Source organism: Geospiza fortis, unplaced genomic scaffold (assembly GCF_000277835.1).
Source record: "Geospiza fortis unplaced genomic scaffold, GeoFor_1.0 scaffold45, whole genome shotgun sequence".
In the NCBI taxonomy this organism is placed as follows: domain Eukaryota; kingdom Metazoa; phylum Chordata; class Aves; order Passeriformes; family Thraupidae; genus Geospiza; species Geospiza fortis.
This window is the reverse complement of record NW_005054327.1, coordinates 2,918,486-2,936,940: the sequence shown is the minus strand read 5'-3', so window position 1 is coordinate 2,936,940 and position 18,455 is coordinate 2,918,486.

Here is an 18,455-nt window from a genome sequence, read left to right as displayed (position 1 = left end):
TCTCCTCTCCTCTCCTCTCCTCTCCTCTCCTCTCCCTCTTCAAAATCACAATTTCTTACAGGAGTATTTGTATCCATAGACATGAGGGGTGTGAGATCCTCAGAGATCTGATTATGAGTGTGGAGTTCAAATAAAAGATCCTTTCCATGCTTTTGAAAAAACATCAAAATTATCTCTGTTGCATTCACTCAGCTCATGAACAAAAACTGAAGCAAATTAAGAGCAACAGAAATAAAACTGACCAGCCTACACTGCTTTGGAGTGCATATAGCATGGGTAAGAATTTTAAATGAAGCCTAATGCAAGGCTAGAGAGGCTCTGGGTGGTATATTAGCCTTTTCACATTCACTCTGTATAGCATATATTTCTACAGATCTCTGCTTCCCTCCCTCCAGGGTTTACTCTTTTTCCCACTACCCTTTTCTTTCTCTTCTTCACCTCCTTCTGCCATTTATGGACTTTGATTGACGAGAGTTAAATGGCATGCAGCCAGCCTCTAAAGCAGCAGCTGGGGCTGGCAGTCCTTCCACTTAGACGTATAGGGATATCTTCAAATGCTCCATTCTGTGATAAATCAGCATCCCAGCCACCTGATGTATGAGTGATTGGATAATTCCATGTGTCTGTTTTGACCCAAAGCTGCTTTTGCTAAGACTATATCTTTCCTTCTGCTGCCCCCAGCTTCCTATTTATTTTCGAGATGCCTCTCTGTCATTTACATAGGTGCAGGTCAGTCGGGGCGGCCTTTCCTCCTCCTGGTAGGCTGGTCCTGTCTCCTGTGGCAGAGGCAGCCGTGGCACAGAGCAGCTGTCCACATCTGGGCTGCAGCCCTCCGAGTGATCGGCACAGCCCTTAGCCCCTGCTGTAGGTTATGAATAGCCCTCAATGAAGCCCACGGGAGTTATTTGTGTCCCATGAGGAGGAAACAGGGCCAAACCCCTCTGAAGCAGACCTGTAAATTTCCTGCCACTGCAGGCTGACAGGCACAGCAGGGATGAATGGTGCTGTGCGTGTGCGCCTGGGCTGGTACAAATGGAGCACTACTCTGCTCTTCCAAGGTCAAAACCAACAGTGCACACTTGGTTCTGATTAAAAAAAAAAAAGAAAAAAGGAAAAACGCCATTAGCCAAACAACAAACCCCCTCAAATTAGAGGTTCCTTTTTTGTTTTTTGCAGAGGACAGAGTTAGTCTTACAGAAGAGTTGGACTCGTCATCAGGATTTCTGAGATTTATGGCTGGGCTTTGGGGGTAGCACAAATAGTGTTGTTGAAACTTGGAAGAAAAGCAAGAATCATAATTGTGCTAATCATTTTTTACTAATGAAACACATTGATTTAATATATTGTAACTGCTCTTTCCATCTCTCATACAATAAATAGATGTCTATGAAGTAATAAAATGCAAAGTACTCTCTAGTTCTTTCAAATCTACTCTCAGCTTGGTGAGAATTTGGGAAATGGCATAAGTGTACAGGCTGTTTTCTCCTAGATGTTAAAGAGCATCTTTGATTTTCCAGAGAAACACACACACCTTTCAAGACACATAGGCATGTCAGTATATTTGCAACTTAAAATTTTTTTTAAGTTAAAATTTTGCTTACAGGTATTTTTAAAAAATCATCTTTCTTGAAAAAGTGCTAAAGAAGATCAGTTTGGTAGGTAGCCAGGGCAGGAATTCTTTCATAAAACTCACCTAGTAAATATTTTGGGTTAAATAATTGAAGCACTCTGCTATGGATTTTTAAAAACTCCTGTATCCACTGAGTTGTGCAGTCTGAAAGTCCACTGCACATTCAGGAAAGAAACCTCTGGTGAATGGACACTCACTGTCAGGATAGTCCAGCTCCACATCCATGGAAAATCTCCTCCATACTTTAGGGAGGCTGTGACTGTATCTTTGATAGTTTTGCAGAAGAATCCACTTTGTAGAACTGGTCCAACTCAAGGTGTCTAGGAGTGCAGTTAGAAAGTCCCATCGTAGTAGTAGCCAGGGCATCCCAGCCAAGTTTAGCTATATAGGGTGAGGATGCTGCCCTATATGTCTTGATTGCACTCAAGGGCACTCTGTAAATTACTGTCCCTCTTTTTCAAAAGACCAAAGGTATGTATATTTTTGTCTTAGTTTTGTAAAGTGCATGGAAATGTGTGGCTCCTGACTCACCATATGTATGTGACACATCCATCAAAAGCAGCATCTGGGTTTAAATGATCAGGGAGAAAACCAAATCTGCTGTCAGAGCCTGGAGGTCCTTGCAAGAGCTTATGCTAATCAACTGAATGTTATTGAATACCCACTCCAAATAATATATTTATTTTGCAACTTTCAATTTTAAAACCAAGACCCATCTGGAGGGCCAGATTCACTGGTCTCCCTTGCATGCACTGCACTGTTTGGGTGATGTAAAACATCTGTAAACTTGAATTGACTGGGCTTGTTGGGGTTGGCTCCCCATCGGGTTTACAGCTGCTTCACACTGCCAGAGCAATGCAGAAAGTCTAAGCAGACAGGTCTATCTCTTCTTGCTGCTGTGAGGCACAGGGCAGCTGAGAATCAGAGCCACTGGCAGGAAGCAAACATTATTTCTGGTGGGAAAGAATAATTATATAAGCATGGTCCAAGAAAAAAAATTATCATTTTTGTGTGCAATTTTAGGGAAGGGGAAGCAAGTCAGTAAAACTTCTCAGGAGAATTTTTCCAGTTCTAAATAAATTCACAGACAGTTTCTGGTACACTGGTATGTTCTCTGCAGTTACATAGATAGTTAAAGGGAAATGGATGGATCACTTTGGGAATTAACACCAGAATCTGTCAATGGCATTATGTTTTGAGTCTTGACTGCATCCAAGAGCAGTTCCTAAGGAATTTTAATATCTTTGTTGCTCCCAGGAATGTCTTGTTAGTAGGTCCCTATGTTTTATGAATGGAGACACGCAGACCAAATGTCTGCTGACAGGCAAGGACAGAAGGTGAACATGGGGAACAGTCACGTGCCATTTCATGGCAAAGGACAAACATGTTAGTGCATGCATTAAAAATGAAGTAGCAGTGCACTGTGTCAGTATATATATTTTAGTTTTAGTGTGAGTACATGTTTCAAACTGCGTCATTCTCTTCTTGGCTTTCTTTCCACATCCGGTAGCTGCTGCCCCATAAATAGCTCCCGACCTTCCCAAAATTTACTCGCAGTCTTCTCGCTGCAGGCATTAGGTCACTCATTGTTAATGAGTGTATTAGATAATAGATGTTAACTCCAGCACACTGCAGCGTTTCAGCAGAGTGCATTCCCCAGCAATGAACACAAAGTGTCACTGTGACCACACACTAATAATTCCAAGAAATATAGAAACTTTTGCCTAATTTTAAATCTATTTACTTGTCATATGTGTGCTCATTTGGAACTTCTAGCATTAATTATCTTTGCTCCAAGTTGGGCCAGTCTGGAATTCTAATTATCTTAATTTTTACAATTCATGTCTCTGAGGTCTTAGTGTACTTTGGAACTGAAGTCTAGGCTGTACATAATCAAGGCAGAAAAGAGACAGGTGGCAATATTGTACATTTCAATTGCCTTGTCTGATGTGCCCCTTTTGTAGAATAATGAACATTGGAGAAACAAATTGGTCTGTCAGAGTCAATAACAACCCAATGCCCTGAGCTGCTGGTCACTAATGCTTCCTGTACTTAATCAATGTGCTGCAGGAGATGTTCTGTTCAAAACAGTTAAAGATGAGCAGCAGCAGCAGCAGATTTGGCAGCGGGACTGGGAGAGAGAGTAAAAACATCCACAGGGCTGGAGTTTCCTTGTGCTAGGCAAGAGACAAGCCAAATACAAACAAAGTGCTTAAAGGAAAACCTGCAAAGAAGCAAAGACACACCGTCCTGTTGGTAGAGGAGGAAGAGGAAGTCAGTTCTTTTCTCCAAAATGAGTAAACAGAAGATTTCTACAAGAAAGCATAGCAAGAAAAGACCACATGTATGCATGTGCGCAATTAAACCTTTAAAACAATCAACATGAGAAGTAAGAAGTGGATAATAATAATTTTTTTTTCCTCCAGTCATGATCAGGAAGCCTGAGTTACCAATGCAATTGGTGCTGGTAGTAATGTTCAAGACAACAAATTGTCATTTGAAGCAAACTGTCAGGAAAGCAAAACAAATAGTGGAAATCTTGCAATGACATAGCTTTTAAATCATGTTCATAAGTAGCTTCTGAAACAATTAAGTAAACAAACAGAAAACAGCTTCTTTGCAGGAAAAGGATAAAAGGTGATTTATGCCTAACACACTAGATCAACAATTTTTTCAATGGGTCTTATGGCATAAATCTGGACAGATGAAGGGTACTTATGATTGTGCACTCAGGAAAAAACAGAAGATAACAAGAATAGATAAAAAACCCCTTTTCTTACTGAAAACTAAAGCTCAAAAGTAGCAACTTACACTTGTGAGCTATTTTCCAGAAATACAGTCTTAGTGGTTGGAGCAGACCATTAAGGAACCTCTTTTCCCCTCTGCACCTTGCCTGGACAGCATGTTGGGGGCTTCTATATTTCTTGGAAAAGAACAATAAATAAGTCTAAATCAACTTAATCCTAGGAGTTTGAAAGCATATATATGCAAGCTACATTTTGACTTGCTTGACAGTGGGAAATATGAAGCTGTCATAGAACTGAGATGGACCAGTCCTTGTCTTGAAAACCTCACAAAAATGAAACATAAAAAGAGTTGGAATGAGGGAAGCTTGACAGGAATTAACATTCACAGAGAATCTCATAAAGATTTTCAGGAGGGGACTGTGATAACTTTATCAGTCTGTAGTCCATTGTTTCTAGTCTAAGCTAGACACTTATGCACTCAAAATTTACTGAAATAATTAGAGATTTTCAAAGGTTAGTACATCCCCAGTAATTTGTACAGATTTTGTAGGATGAAAAGTACTTCTCTTTCTCCACTGAGAGCCTGAATCTGAGAGCCACTGAGAGCCAAATAACATATTTTCTGAGTACTCAGGAAGTTCCTCTCTGACTTTTTGTAGTTTTCCTTTAAACTGGAGTTTTTACCTTTGTTCATATCAGACAGATTTTATGGATAAGGATGACATTTCATGAAAATTTGCAGGGATAGTCTAGTGTTTCCCAGAGAAAAGAAAATTATGGTGATAATTTTTAAAATTTGTAAATAATTCCTGTAAGTTTCTTTTCGTTGGAACAGAACTGGAAGAGTAGATGAAAGAGTTGGATCCACGGGTCACAGAGTTTGACAGATATTTTGTTTTCAGAATAAAATACTTATCCTGTTAAAAAAAAAGTTGGGAAAAGACCAGATTTTAAAATTACTCACTCAAGACCGGTTTGTCTTCCAACAAATTTTAAGCACAGGAGTATAGAAGCTCTTGTGAAAGATCTACAGACTTAGCTCTAGGTGTATTTCTATCCCTTTATAAAAGCCTGAGAAAAATATGTTTCTTTTTAATAGCCACTCCTTAAGTATGATCATTGTTTGTTGATTTGATAAATAAAGAAGAAATTATCCAAACTGATCCAGTAAATTGGAAAATACTAAGGCCAAACTCTTCACCCTGGAGAATCACAGTTATTCACAATTATTATGCCATCATACGTACCTCTGAACAAACATTTAAATCCAATTCTTTCATCAGTGGTGGAATAGCAGCAGCTACAACTGACACAACAGCAGAAAGAACTGTTGCAGATTCCCAGGACAGAGAATGAAATTAAGGAAACAGTATTTGTGTTGAAAGCGGGAAAGCCTACGCCCCCAATGGATTTGCTGTAGAATTTTTAAATACATTTGAAAGTGAAATCATCTCGGGCTTACAGGACTATGTCACCAAGCTTTGGAGAGGATCGCTCCCAGACTCCCATAGGGAAGTAACTGCCTTTCTGCTTCTCAAACCAGATTATGATCCTCTGGAGGGGATATCCTTTCTGTAATTAAGGTTACAACCACAGTCCCATTTTATGGTTGATTGTGATATTCAATATGAAACTTCTATATGACTATTCAATGAAGTCCAACAAAGTAACCAGAGAATATGCTCCAATCTAACAGAAATATACATTAGTCCCTCTTATTTCTAGCTGTGATTACAAAAACACACAGATGTGTACAAACAGTTAACACAAATTTCTCTTAAACTATTTAAAAGCACTATTTTCGAGGAACAACTCTATTTAATTGCCAGATACCATCCCACACAAAGAAGGAGGAAGGACATTTTGTCTGAGTTCCAATAGGTTTAAACTCTAACAAATATCCTCCAACTGGAAAAGAGCAACAAAGTAAAGCAGAAAGCTTACATTTAGCCTGGAAAAATGCTTCCCCACTAATGTGAGCGATGATGATGAAAAGATGGAATTTACACTCTGTGTTAATTCAGGTGAAATAAACAGTGAGCAGAACTCTTACACTATCCAGTAATTCTTATTAGCAATTTCAAAAATTATGGAGAACAATATGCTCCCTTACCTAGCCTTGAAATATTTATGGTGTTTTTTTTTTTTTACAAAAATACAAGATTTAGATGTTTCTTTCCCAGAATTATGCACTGCACCTCAGGCTGACAAGCCTCATTTACAGGCACATCTCCACATAAGTCAAAGGATCTACCTCCTTTCTTTGGTGGCCATAAGAAAATAGAACAGGACCTCACGCCTTCATCTCATTGAGAAGAATTTTCTGGTGCCATAGAAACACATGTGTAAACAGGAAAGATTTTTGGGAATTTACCAAAGCCTAACCTGCCAGCACGTGCATAATGTCCTGAAGCATTTTAAAGCAGGCCAGAGAGTATCTCCTATTTGTCCACTTATTAACAGCCCTCTTCTCCCTGAGGCCCTTGGAGGCAACATCTATTAATTGTGGAATGATTTTGACATGATGACTCTCAAGGATATTTGTAATGAAAGAATATTTAGGCCCTTTGAGAGGTTAGTGAAATATAAGCCATACACCAAAACAACACATTTATAGATATTTACAAATAAGACATTATCTGTGGGAGATAAATTGAGGAATTTTTGTACCCCTGAGTTCATTCCCTTCAAATGCTAGCTTTTAATTATGGATAAAGATCATGAAAAGAATCTGCACTTGATATCCTTTTAGGATGAATAAATTCAGGGGAGATAAAAGCTAAGATCGAGTGCAAAAGCAATCTGGATCAAGAATTCTCTGATGAAGAATGGATTGAGATATGTAATCAAACAAAAACAATCTCCATTAGTGTAAGATACCAAATGTTTATATTTAATGTTATTCATAGAATATGTATGACTACAGAAAGCATGTGCTAAGTAAATAGTGACAATGATGATATATATATGAAATGTAATTTTGAAAAGCAGTCTCAGCATATGTGATAGGACTCAAAGCATTCAGTAACTCTGACACAAGGTTGCAGAATTTTTTTCATCTGGAAAAAAATAACTAGTGAAGAAGCCAGAATCCCTAAAATATGTTGTAAAATATGGAATGCTAGAATAATTAGACTGGAATTAAAACAGAGAAGATAATCTATAGACTACATTAGCACCCATGCTTATAATAAAAAAAAGAAAATTATCTCTTAAATAAAATAAACTTACACATGTTTTAAGTTAGATCTTCTGTGGAAATACTTTCTACAGCCATTTAAAGCCCTATAGCTTTTCTATATACTAAACTCAATTTTCTGTATTTGCACCTAAAAAAAGGTCCTCATTGTTCCAGACATGCAGAAATAATGACAAGATGTGAGGGATGCGGTTTAATTTGTCTGCGACTTTATTAACTGAACTCACCTGGGAATCATTCAGCAATAACATACTCGGTGCAGGTCATCATTTCTTCTTCACTTGTTTCTACACATTTGGGGAGAGCTGTCACTCTTAACAGGGACCCCACTGCCCTCCCCTGCAAGGAAGGTAAAGGGCTGCAAACAAGGTGCTGCCTATTTGCTTTAAGAGCCTCTCTTCTTCAGCCTCTTTAGCAAGCAGCTGCTCTCTGATTAGCTCCTAACCCTCCTTTATCAAGGAAGGAGATGCCCTGGGGAACAGAGACAGTGGTCACCTGCCACCAGGAAACACCAGCAATTATCTGGGCTGCCCTGTCCAGGTTCCCAGACATCTAATCATTCTCAGGACAACCAGAAATACAGGTGAGGAGGTGGAGCCCTCTCCCCTGGATGGCTTGTGTATCCCAATGATTGTTGTTTCTTTGTAGGAGTTCATAAGAGGTGATCCCATCCCTGAACACACACATCTGGCCTCTTCATAGTTCATGGACCTTCAAGGTCTTACTCATCTATTCAGACCTTTTGGTCTGATAGCTCATGTCTCCCACCACTCACAAAAACATTCTCATTCACAGCACTATCTTTCAACTTCTTTCTCCCTTTCCCAGTTCCTTTTTATACAAAGTGCACTGGAAATAACTTCTGGCATACAAACCTCCTTTCTGAGCAATCCTATTGAACTGGTTAAGGGATTATCCAACATTCAAGACTCACCTCCTATCAGTTAATTTGTCTTTAATAATAAATAAGTTCTGGCAAGGAATAAGGAATTTGCTGTGTCACCAACTGTCTTAGTCAATGCCTGAAATCCTGCCAGTTTAAAAAGAATGAAGAGATATACCTGCTCTATCTTCTGTCTTTAAACTGGACATGTTATGTGAAAGATGATATTGAATGAACGATACTTTCACTGACAGGTCTCCCTTCTGGCAGGTATGCTGTACATATTGGGTTGAATATGTTCTCAAATCTACCTTTCCAGAAAAAATGAATAATCTAAAGTACCTCACAAAAAGATTGGCATCCACAAAAGAGTTATTCCCAGATCACATTTACTCAATATCTCATGGGGAGAGGATTAACAGCATCTCTTTGTACACCAGATCATGGGTAGCATGAACTACTTACGGAAAATTTTTGGCTTCTGTTGCATGCTTACAAGTGCCTCAGTTTACCCGTGGCTGCCTGAGACTTTAACCACAGCTGTTCTGGCACTCCCCTTTTTTCAGTTTTAGTGCTCAGCATTGAGAGCTTACTTGGACCGTTTTTATTTACCCAGGGCTCAGTTCATGTCTTTAACCATAGATGTCTATTACCATCTGAGATGTTGAGATTTTCTATAACATTCTGCTTCTCCAGAAAGGCAAAGGACTTCCTGTGCCATATCTATGAGCTGTAAGAGGATTCACACAACACTATGGGATATCTCAAATGTACTAGGTAACTCTAGAGGCAGCTGTCAGCAAGCCCCTAAAATTCAACAGTTGCATTGTTTTCTACTCTGCTGCATGAATCTTTATCATTTCCTTGTACTACCATAGCTTGGTTTGTCCAAGAGTGGATATCCAATTATTGTGGTCTCAGCAATTTTCTTTGCTCTTATCCAATAACATTGTTTGCAAAAACCAACCTTTGCTCAAGCCCCAGCCCAGAAAAAGACAAGCATTCACCTGTGGGAGTGTGCATGTTACCACATGAACATTCCATGTAAGAAAAGGTCTCTCAGCAGTTTCTTTTCCTTTTCTCTCTTTTTCCCCACAATGGAATCCTAGGTGTTGAAGCTGTACCATTTTTCTACCTAAGCTGACTTCTGCTCCTTTTCTCTTTCCATCATCTTCACAGCTGCCATGGGGCTACTGTTCAGAAGCTGTGTACTGTTCCAGAGTGGACATCATAAGGGCTGGAACATTTCTGCCTTTTCCGACCCACACAGGGAAAGGGAACAAAGAGTCCTGTTATATTGTTAATTTAGCTTCCTTTTGTCTGTGCATGTGGAAAGATTTTTCTTGATCTGCTCAAGACCTGCTACTTTTTCTGCACCCAATTTCCTGAACAGATAGCTTCTGATCCCAAGCCAGAAGAAAAACAATAAAATGTTCAGCTGCAGTGTCAGCCATGCTGCTTCTGTTCCTACTTGCCTACCCTCTAAGGAAAGTTTCAATTTAATTCTTCTTTGAGCTTTACTGCCACTGTGCAACAGCCACCAATTCCCTTACTGCAAATCCACAGAGGGCTTCAGCCAGGTCCACAATTTATCTTCTAGGGAGCCCTGAAGGCTGATGTAAGAAGCATTTGCATCTGGATGCAATTAGCAAGTTCTTTTGCTGCCTCCTTGTAGGTAGTAGCTGCATTTACCTTCTCCCAGGTGCATTGAGCAAACCGTTTGTTTACCATCTCCTCCTCTTCCCTTCACCTATTCCTCAGCAAGATGTCAGCTCAGACACTATATCCCTTTCCTCTCATTTTTTCAGATAAACCCTCTTCCTCCACTACACTTCTGCTCCCACTGAAGCTAACTGGAGATTGGCCATTTGTCCAAGCCAACAGGGAATGTGAAAACTAAGAGCAAAGCCTAATGAAGCTTGGAGAGAACAACCATGTTGTGCCTAATTGCATTCAGGATTTTTCAAGCATTTGCCTTCCTAACTCACACTGCATGAGCAAATTCATTGGAGGCATGCTCTGCTGACTGATGCACCAGTTACAGCTTACACACAGGTTTCCACCTAGGGCTGCCTTCTGACCTGGACATTTGCGACAGAGAGAGCACACACACACACACTCTGGCTTAACAGCAGCCACTTGAAAATCTCCCAGAAATGGGAAACCTTCTGCTGCTGCCTGCACAGTTTGGATGAAGTCCCAGAGCAGACATTTACAACTGACATAGCATTGCTCACAATTTACTCTGCTCTTTGGTCGGGCTCTGAGATCTTTTTTTCCCTGAAAGATCGTAGGGGAACATGGTTTTCTTCCTCCTCTGAGATCTTTAAGTCTGTTTAACTAAGAGATTGGCTAGAAATCTGCCAGCACAAAAATATGAGTAAAATGCTGCGCTTGTCTAATGAGGATACCAGAGAGTTCTGAAGAAATGCTAGGGGTCTGCCAATATCTATTTATGTTGAAGGTGCCCATGGCATTCATAATGTACAATAAATAAGAGCAGTCATTCCTAAACATCATAATAAAATGTTCACAACTTAAAAGTAAATACTAGTCAAAATTATTTGCTGCGTTATTACTCTCACACAAAGGTATTTGTAATTGGTGCCATAATCAAAATTCTTTATTAAATATATAATGGTTTTTTATAAGATGACCCTCCAAACAGAAAAGGTTTGTGTTGATCAACTTGAATTGTTTTGCTGTGAAATAAAAATGTTAAGAACTCATTTCCAAAGGATAAGAAATGAGAGGCAGCTACCCTTCTTTTTATTTTTTTTAATAATGCTTAATTCCTGCTACATGAATTAAATAGATAAGGCTGCAAGCAGCTGCTCCCCACCAAAACACTTCACAGTTACATGATAAAATGTAGGTTATAACATTGCAGTGCTGTAAAACAAGGTTGTAGAAACGTGGGCATGTACTGACAAATTTGCCTTTAAATCTTCTTTGCTAATATTTATAGGCATGAAATCTTAAAGCACCTTTAATGTTCCTATAATCCTGCCCATTTGACAGCTTTTACATAATTTTATAGGGAAAGGTGACCTGATCATCCCAGGCTGTTGACAGTGCAGCTGAAATGGCCCTCCAATAAATGAAGCAGGATTATCCAGACACTATGGCAAACAACAGCTCATAATATGCATCAAGAAATTTCCATAGCACATTGGATCTTTGTCTTCAATGACACACGGATCATGACGGGATTTCAAGAACACATTTCCCTAGACACTTGATAAGTTTTAATGTAAAAGTATAGCATAAAGGGCTCCCTTCAGATAGGTTCTGCTTTCCATAATAGAAAGAAATTGCTTTCAATCTGGAAAACTAGAGGAATAGTTTTAAGCTGAATTATCATGTTAACTTATACTGCTCAGTGTAGCTGTGCTCCCTGACACTTGGAATACATTTATGAGTTTATTCAGTTAAAACATTACAAAATATTACAAATTTTTTTTTTTTTGCTGTGGTAAAAGTCACTATTGACAATAAACAAATCTTGATGAAGGCTGTGATAAAACTATGCAGAAGTTTTTCTGAAGCTCTCATGCTTCTCTATAAAACACCTTACACAAAATGCTAGCTATATGCCTCCTAGGTTTACGTGATAATGTCAAGAAAAGGTTTTGATGCCTGCTGCCAATTCATACCAAAGATACCACGTGCTATAAATTTAGTTTATATTGGGGTAATTAACAGTGACATGGCCAGATTGTATTAATACCTCTGCTCCTATTGCTTAGCCTAGGTACTTTACAATTTGAATGCCACAAAATATCAATACTGATTCTTTATGGCATCATGCCAGAGCAGCCCGAGGACAAGCAAAGTAGAATTGGTTGACAGTTTTTGTTCGAGCATAGAGTTTGTTTGGTCTCATAAGACATTTATGAGGTCAATTGGATGTCATTTAGAATATCAGGAGAGAAACATATTTAAACTACACACCATGTCCCACTAGGAGGACAGAACTCTGTGAGCAAATACTAAAAAGGCATTGTGAGTGCTGCAGAGATAAGAAAGAAAAAAAGACTGGGCTAAGGGTGAAAAAAAAGGATCTTCCCCAGAGTAATAACTGTCCCTTTGACAATCCACAGAAAGAAATTAGGCAAAAAGAAAAACAAAACCACATGCAAACACAAAAAAGCTTTGAAAACAGCAAACATTAATTTTCCCTTAAAATAAAGTTTGTACTGATGATAGAGATGCTTACTCAAGACCTAACAGGGGACTAAGACTCTGAAACACCTAGGGAAAAGCTCTCAGTATGTGTTTTCCAGAATTTTCCTTGGTATCAGAATAGCAACGAATACTGATAAAATGGAAAAAATAAAACAACACCCAGTTACTAGACTGGAATTTTCTGTCATTAATCTGACAAATGTCCTTCTGGAAAAATATTGCATTGTTCTGTGGCTTCGTTTTCCTTCTGTTAAAAATTAGAGTGAGTGGTATTTAAGTACATTTTGTGTACTTTGACAATTCCACGTTCATGAGACAAATGTAATAACATAAAAAATGATTAGCATTCACTGTTATAAAAAGACAGCAGTCAAATTCTATTGCTGATTTTTAAAGATCATCTGGTTCCAAGGCTCCAAGGGACACCTGCTCAAAGTCCCATCCATCCTGACCTTGAACATGTTCAGCAATGGGGCATCCACAACTTCTCTGGGCAAATTGTTCCAGTGCCTCACTATGCTTATAAAAGTTATCCAAGATTTGTGGGGTTTTTATTTTGTTTTTTAATTAAATATGTGTTAGAGCTGACTACCTCCCTTAGGCTGAGCTCTTAAAATCAGCATCAACACATATGAACAAAATTCATATAAAAAAAATCACTACTTACAAGTGCCATGTCTTCACATAAGAGTTAGGAGATTTTCAGCTGTCCTCCTGATAAAAAGGGCAATGCAATATGGTTGATGAGCTAGTGGCCACCTTACCTAGCTACCTTCTCTATTGTCATGTCTACTGGTGAATCCCAACCAATACTTATTTATATTTCTTAAAAAGTGTTTCTGTGGCTTTCTGCAGTGCTTTATGCAGTACATAAAATGTGCTACACAGGTTCCAGCAGAGAACCTGCAAGTTTACTACCCATGGGTGAAATTCATCCCATCAATCAGGGTAAAAGGTAGATACTTCCAGACTCTGACTTTCCCCAGCCACCTAAGGGGGGTGTCCTGGAAGTGCCAAGCATTGGCTGCAAGCGACCCCATAAACAGTGCACCCCCTGATGGTGGACAGGATTTCAGTAATTCTGTTTACAGAATTCCAGTGGTAATTCTTGCTGTGGTATTTTTCTGGGATATAGAAAAAAAAGAGTTTTGAAGTCAAGTGTTTAACTTCACTGTCCTAACCTGCTGTACATTTAGACTCTGTCTATTGCACAGTGATCTCCACCAAAAGAGATGATCCACTGAAATAAAATATTTCTATGGAATATAGATTCATATTTTTGCTCTTCCTTATTTGAATAACAGACTTGAACACAGGTCTTCCTCTGATCCAACAACTGCAAAAAAAAAAAGCATCAGGTTCCCTACCTCCCAAAAAATCCCCCACAAAACACCACATGAAACCAGTTTCAGAAAATCAGAATTGTCCTGACAATTAAAAGGGAAAAAATTTTACATTTTCAAAAAATCACGCAATGAAAACTGTTTTCCCTTAAAGTTCTGTTTAACACTCTACAACAATATATAAGGTATTTCAGTGTTCAGATGCCAGGGGAATATGTCTTCTTAGCTGACCTAGCTGCTGGCAATTCTGGTACTAATTAAATAAGCTACACTGATTTAGCAACACAAAGGTAATCCTACAAGATATGGTAAAACCTTTATACCAAGGACTTTGCTGACAGAATGAAAGTCTCAAAATCACTGTGAAAATTGACTTTTCATAATCAATCATAATTTTATTATTTTTCTTCTTGTTCATTCATGTTTTGTATTTAGAAAAAATAATGATGCTTTATAATAGATTCAGAAGATCTAAGACTTTCTTATAGACTGGTAATCTGCTCTTTATTTATATGTGGGTGTGCGTAGTGTTAAAAGTGCACAGGGAGGTCCCAAAATATACTAAAATAATTATTGTAATTGTCTTCAGATGCTGAGATATTCACATTGCTAGCATATTTTGTTATGGTTTGGGGAAACAGTGTGCATGATAATTTACATGAAGTCCACCAAAAACTGAAGACTTTGCAGATGTAATTCTCATCCATATTCATATGTCACAGAACTACTCATATATTGCCTTTAATGTTCTCAGAACTTAAAGCAGAATTAATATTATTGTAATGACAAACTAAGATGTGTTCCAGGATATTTGCAATCCTTTACCCTTCCTGAAAATTCTTTTTCGATCTCTTCTGTGTTCACTATTGTTATATAATAGTCATAAATTTAGCAAAGCAGTACAGAAAAGAGGGACTACATTCTATTATATAAGAAAATAGACAGGGGTCTATTTTAGGAATAGGAAGTGGTGGAATACAACAATAGGAAGTGGTATTTGTTTTTCTTTCAATAATAGGTGTAAATATTGAAAATATTCAAGCAAGAGGATGGGTCAGTAGTCTCACTTTTTGCATGGAGAATAAGGAGTGAAGCCAGTTAGGGAAATCATTGCCATTGTATTTTAGGTACTGTTATTCCATAGTAGAGAAAGTACTTTGGACATTACTTCAGAAGATCTGGAACTTTGACAAGACAAACCCAGAATGCTTCAAAGAGTCCATCACCACCAGAAGCTGGGGCCTCAGGGTTCAGAGCACAGGACTATCTTTCTGATCTCTGTTTGCACAGTGCCAGAAGAATGTGCCCTTTGACTGCATTTGTCTGCCCGAAACTACATATCTTTACATGTAGGACCACCTGTGTGAGATCACCACTCCAGGCTCCTGCTACAATCCACAAAAGGATACAAACACCTCCAGAGGATACTTCATGATATCCATTTTTGATGCTTATGTTATGGAAAGATGAATTCCTCTCTGAACATGACGCATGGGCTGTCACTACACTGAGGCACAGGCTGCTCCTCTGATGAGTGTGCACAGTGCCTGGAACAAGAGAGCTCTGGTCCCTGACTATCCCTAGCATGGCAACATGCTGCTGCAATGGAAACGTTACCGTCCTGAAAGTGCTAAGATCACATTCCAGTGCCTTGGTAGGTTCTGTAGAAGCAAGTCCTCTGAGAGACTGAGGGATGATAATTTTTGGTTGTGTTAATAAAAGCACTTAATTCTTTGAAGCGAAGAACTTTTGGAAGGGCAAAATGGAATTTACCAAGACTCCATGATTAACATCTCTAATCTTGAAAATACAGACAATATCACATATTTATTTAAATGCCCTTTCATCACTTTAGTGATGATAGTGTGAAACAAAAAGGCTGGAGAAGACGTCACAGTGCAAAAATAATTATAATTAGGAACGGAGGGGTAGTAAATAAATCATCTTCTATGTTGCTTTCTTCTTTTCTCTTTCATTTTGGGTATGCTTTCACACACTGGTTCCAGGGTTCATTTGCATTCCAAGTGTTCTTATTAAAGCAGCACCATTTATTCTACAACATATACAAGATTTTCTATTTTTAAAATTCTATTTCAAGGCATGAGCTTGGCATAGAGTCAAATCCCAGGAGTGAGTTCCTTCTTTTTCCTTTAAAAATAATCGTAAAAAATTTTCATTGAACAGTTTTAGGTTACATGGTAGGAAAAAAAGATGATACTTTCATCCACTTGCTCCTGTTTTCTTCCCCATTCTGTAACATTGCATCTGAAAAAACGAAAATGAAAAAAGAAATAATATGAAAGTTTCCTCTTTCCCCCCCTGTTTTACGCATTTAAAGTACATATAAATATATCAATGAACATAAGAAAATTCAGTATCCAATATCCAACATAATCATTACTTTCACTTTCTAAACCTCATGCATGTGTGCAGCACAGCACTGACTTGACATATTGTAGGGCCCCAGTTAAACAATGACAATCTATCTATGAAATTCTACATGCTGAAAAGAAATGTTAACCATTAATGTCCAGCAAGTTTGCTCTTTGTAAGAGTAAGGCATATAACAACACAAATATACTTCCCACCAAAGAGGAATTTCATTTAAAAAAAGCACATTTAGGTTTACTTGTTAGAATATGCCTGCATTGCAGGTTAAGCTCCATCTGGAGTTAAAAGCCTATGCCTTTCAAGGATTGAAATGAATGTTAACTTTTACTTATAGTCTGGAATAATTTTGCTACAAACAGACTACATGAATTTCCTTGGAATGTAGCAATTTAATCAGGCATATAACCTCCCACACAATCAGGAAAGAGGGAACACGCAAGCAGAAGTTGTCACTATTTGTCCTGTGAACCACAAGAGAAAATCCCAGAGTGCCCATACAGATTCAGCTGTCCCTGATAGCTGCTACCACTGTTCCACCTTTAGAGACAGATAACTCCACGTGCAAGAGCTAACTTCATTAGCAGCTGCAGAACACTAGCATATTTGTGTCCATTTGGCTTCCATTACCACAGTATCCAAGCACTTCATGAATAAGAAGAAACACATTTAAACACATTTTCCAAAAAAACTGCAAAACTGGGAAGTATTGTCTTCTAAAAAAAAAAAAAAAAGTGGCCAAGCGGAGTTCACAGTGATTAAGCATCTCCATTTCTGAGGTAGCAGCTATTTTCCATTCACATCAACTTCAGCCTGAATTTTTGTTTCTTTGCAATTCTTCAGGTTAGACCCTATTAATTGAGTCATCCCTGATTGCTGTGAAGGTCAGTAGCAAAGTTTGAATGATAAGCCAAGTTTACACAGGTCTAGCTGAATTATTTCATAGAAGAGCATTTGTCAGTATGCAGAGAATGAAAAGAGGTTTGGTGTTATTTGCAGGAAGAAACATATGTGTTACCATGAAACATCACATATAATGGCATGTGTGGGAGAGAAAAATTATATTTTAATATTGACATTTATTCTTTAAATTTTTATTGGGCAGATTGCTAAAAAAATTAAAAAATAAACTTGCTGACACCATATTTTGGGTTACCTGGGGAGGAAAAGGATGGAACTGAACTCTGCTTTCAGTCAAATGCCTAAATCTCTGCCTAAAATTCAATTGCAGAAGCTATGAATGAGAGCCAGAGTTCAACTATGAGACTAGTTTCTTTAATCAATGGAAATATACCAACATCTGTGTGATATTGTTTTCATATTTCAAAGGTTTTGACAGTGAAAAAGGTGGAACCTTCTGTTTTAATTCATACTCAGCTGATAATCTACATTTAATTTTATTACACTTAAACTAAACTTAAAAAATTATCCTTCAAAGCATATGCCTGCATGAAAATTAAATGCAAATAACAGTCTTTATGTTGCTTTATGGTGTGAAAAGTTTCCCTGGGGTTTTAGTAATATTTTTATTGAAGCAAGTATCCCAAGCCACAGAAGAGTCTCAGTACTTTTAACAAACCTCAGTGTCAAATGCAATGAACACACAGGAATCAAAAGTTCTTTTTGCTGTGAACTTATGAACAATCATAAGATCTTATTCTGTACTTCATTTCATCCTAAGTACTGAAAAGACTGAGCACTCACTTTTCCCTCTTATTTTTTTTTTTCTTGGTGCCCAAATATCATAGGCAAGGACTCAATTCAGAATCCTGATCTATAAGTTTGTAAAATTGCCTCTTCCAGTTTCTTGTTCTGAAAAATTTGTAGTGTGGCCAACAGCAACATGCTGCTGAGCAGTTGGAAGTGTTGCTAAATCAAATCAAATCAAAGGATATTGCTAATTTTAAACATGTGTCATAGCCTTGCTGTAAAATAGTTAGAACAGCATTCACTTCAGATAGTGGAAAATGTAGGAAACTGTTTAAACAAATCCCTTTGGAAATGTGGTACCAGGCTAAATGGCAGTGGAAACAGCAGTGGGAGATTCCTTGTACCAAATACTGTATTCAAAATGCTG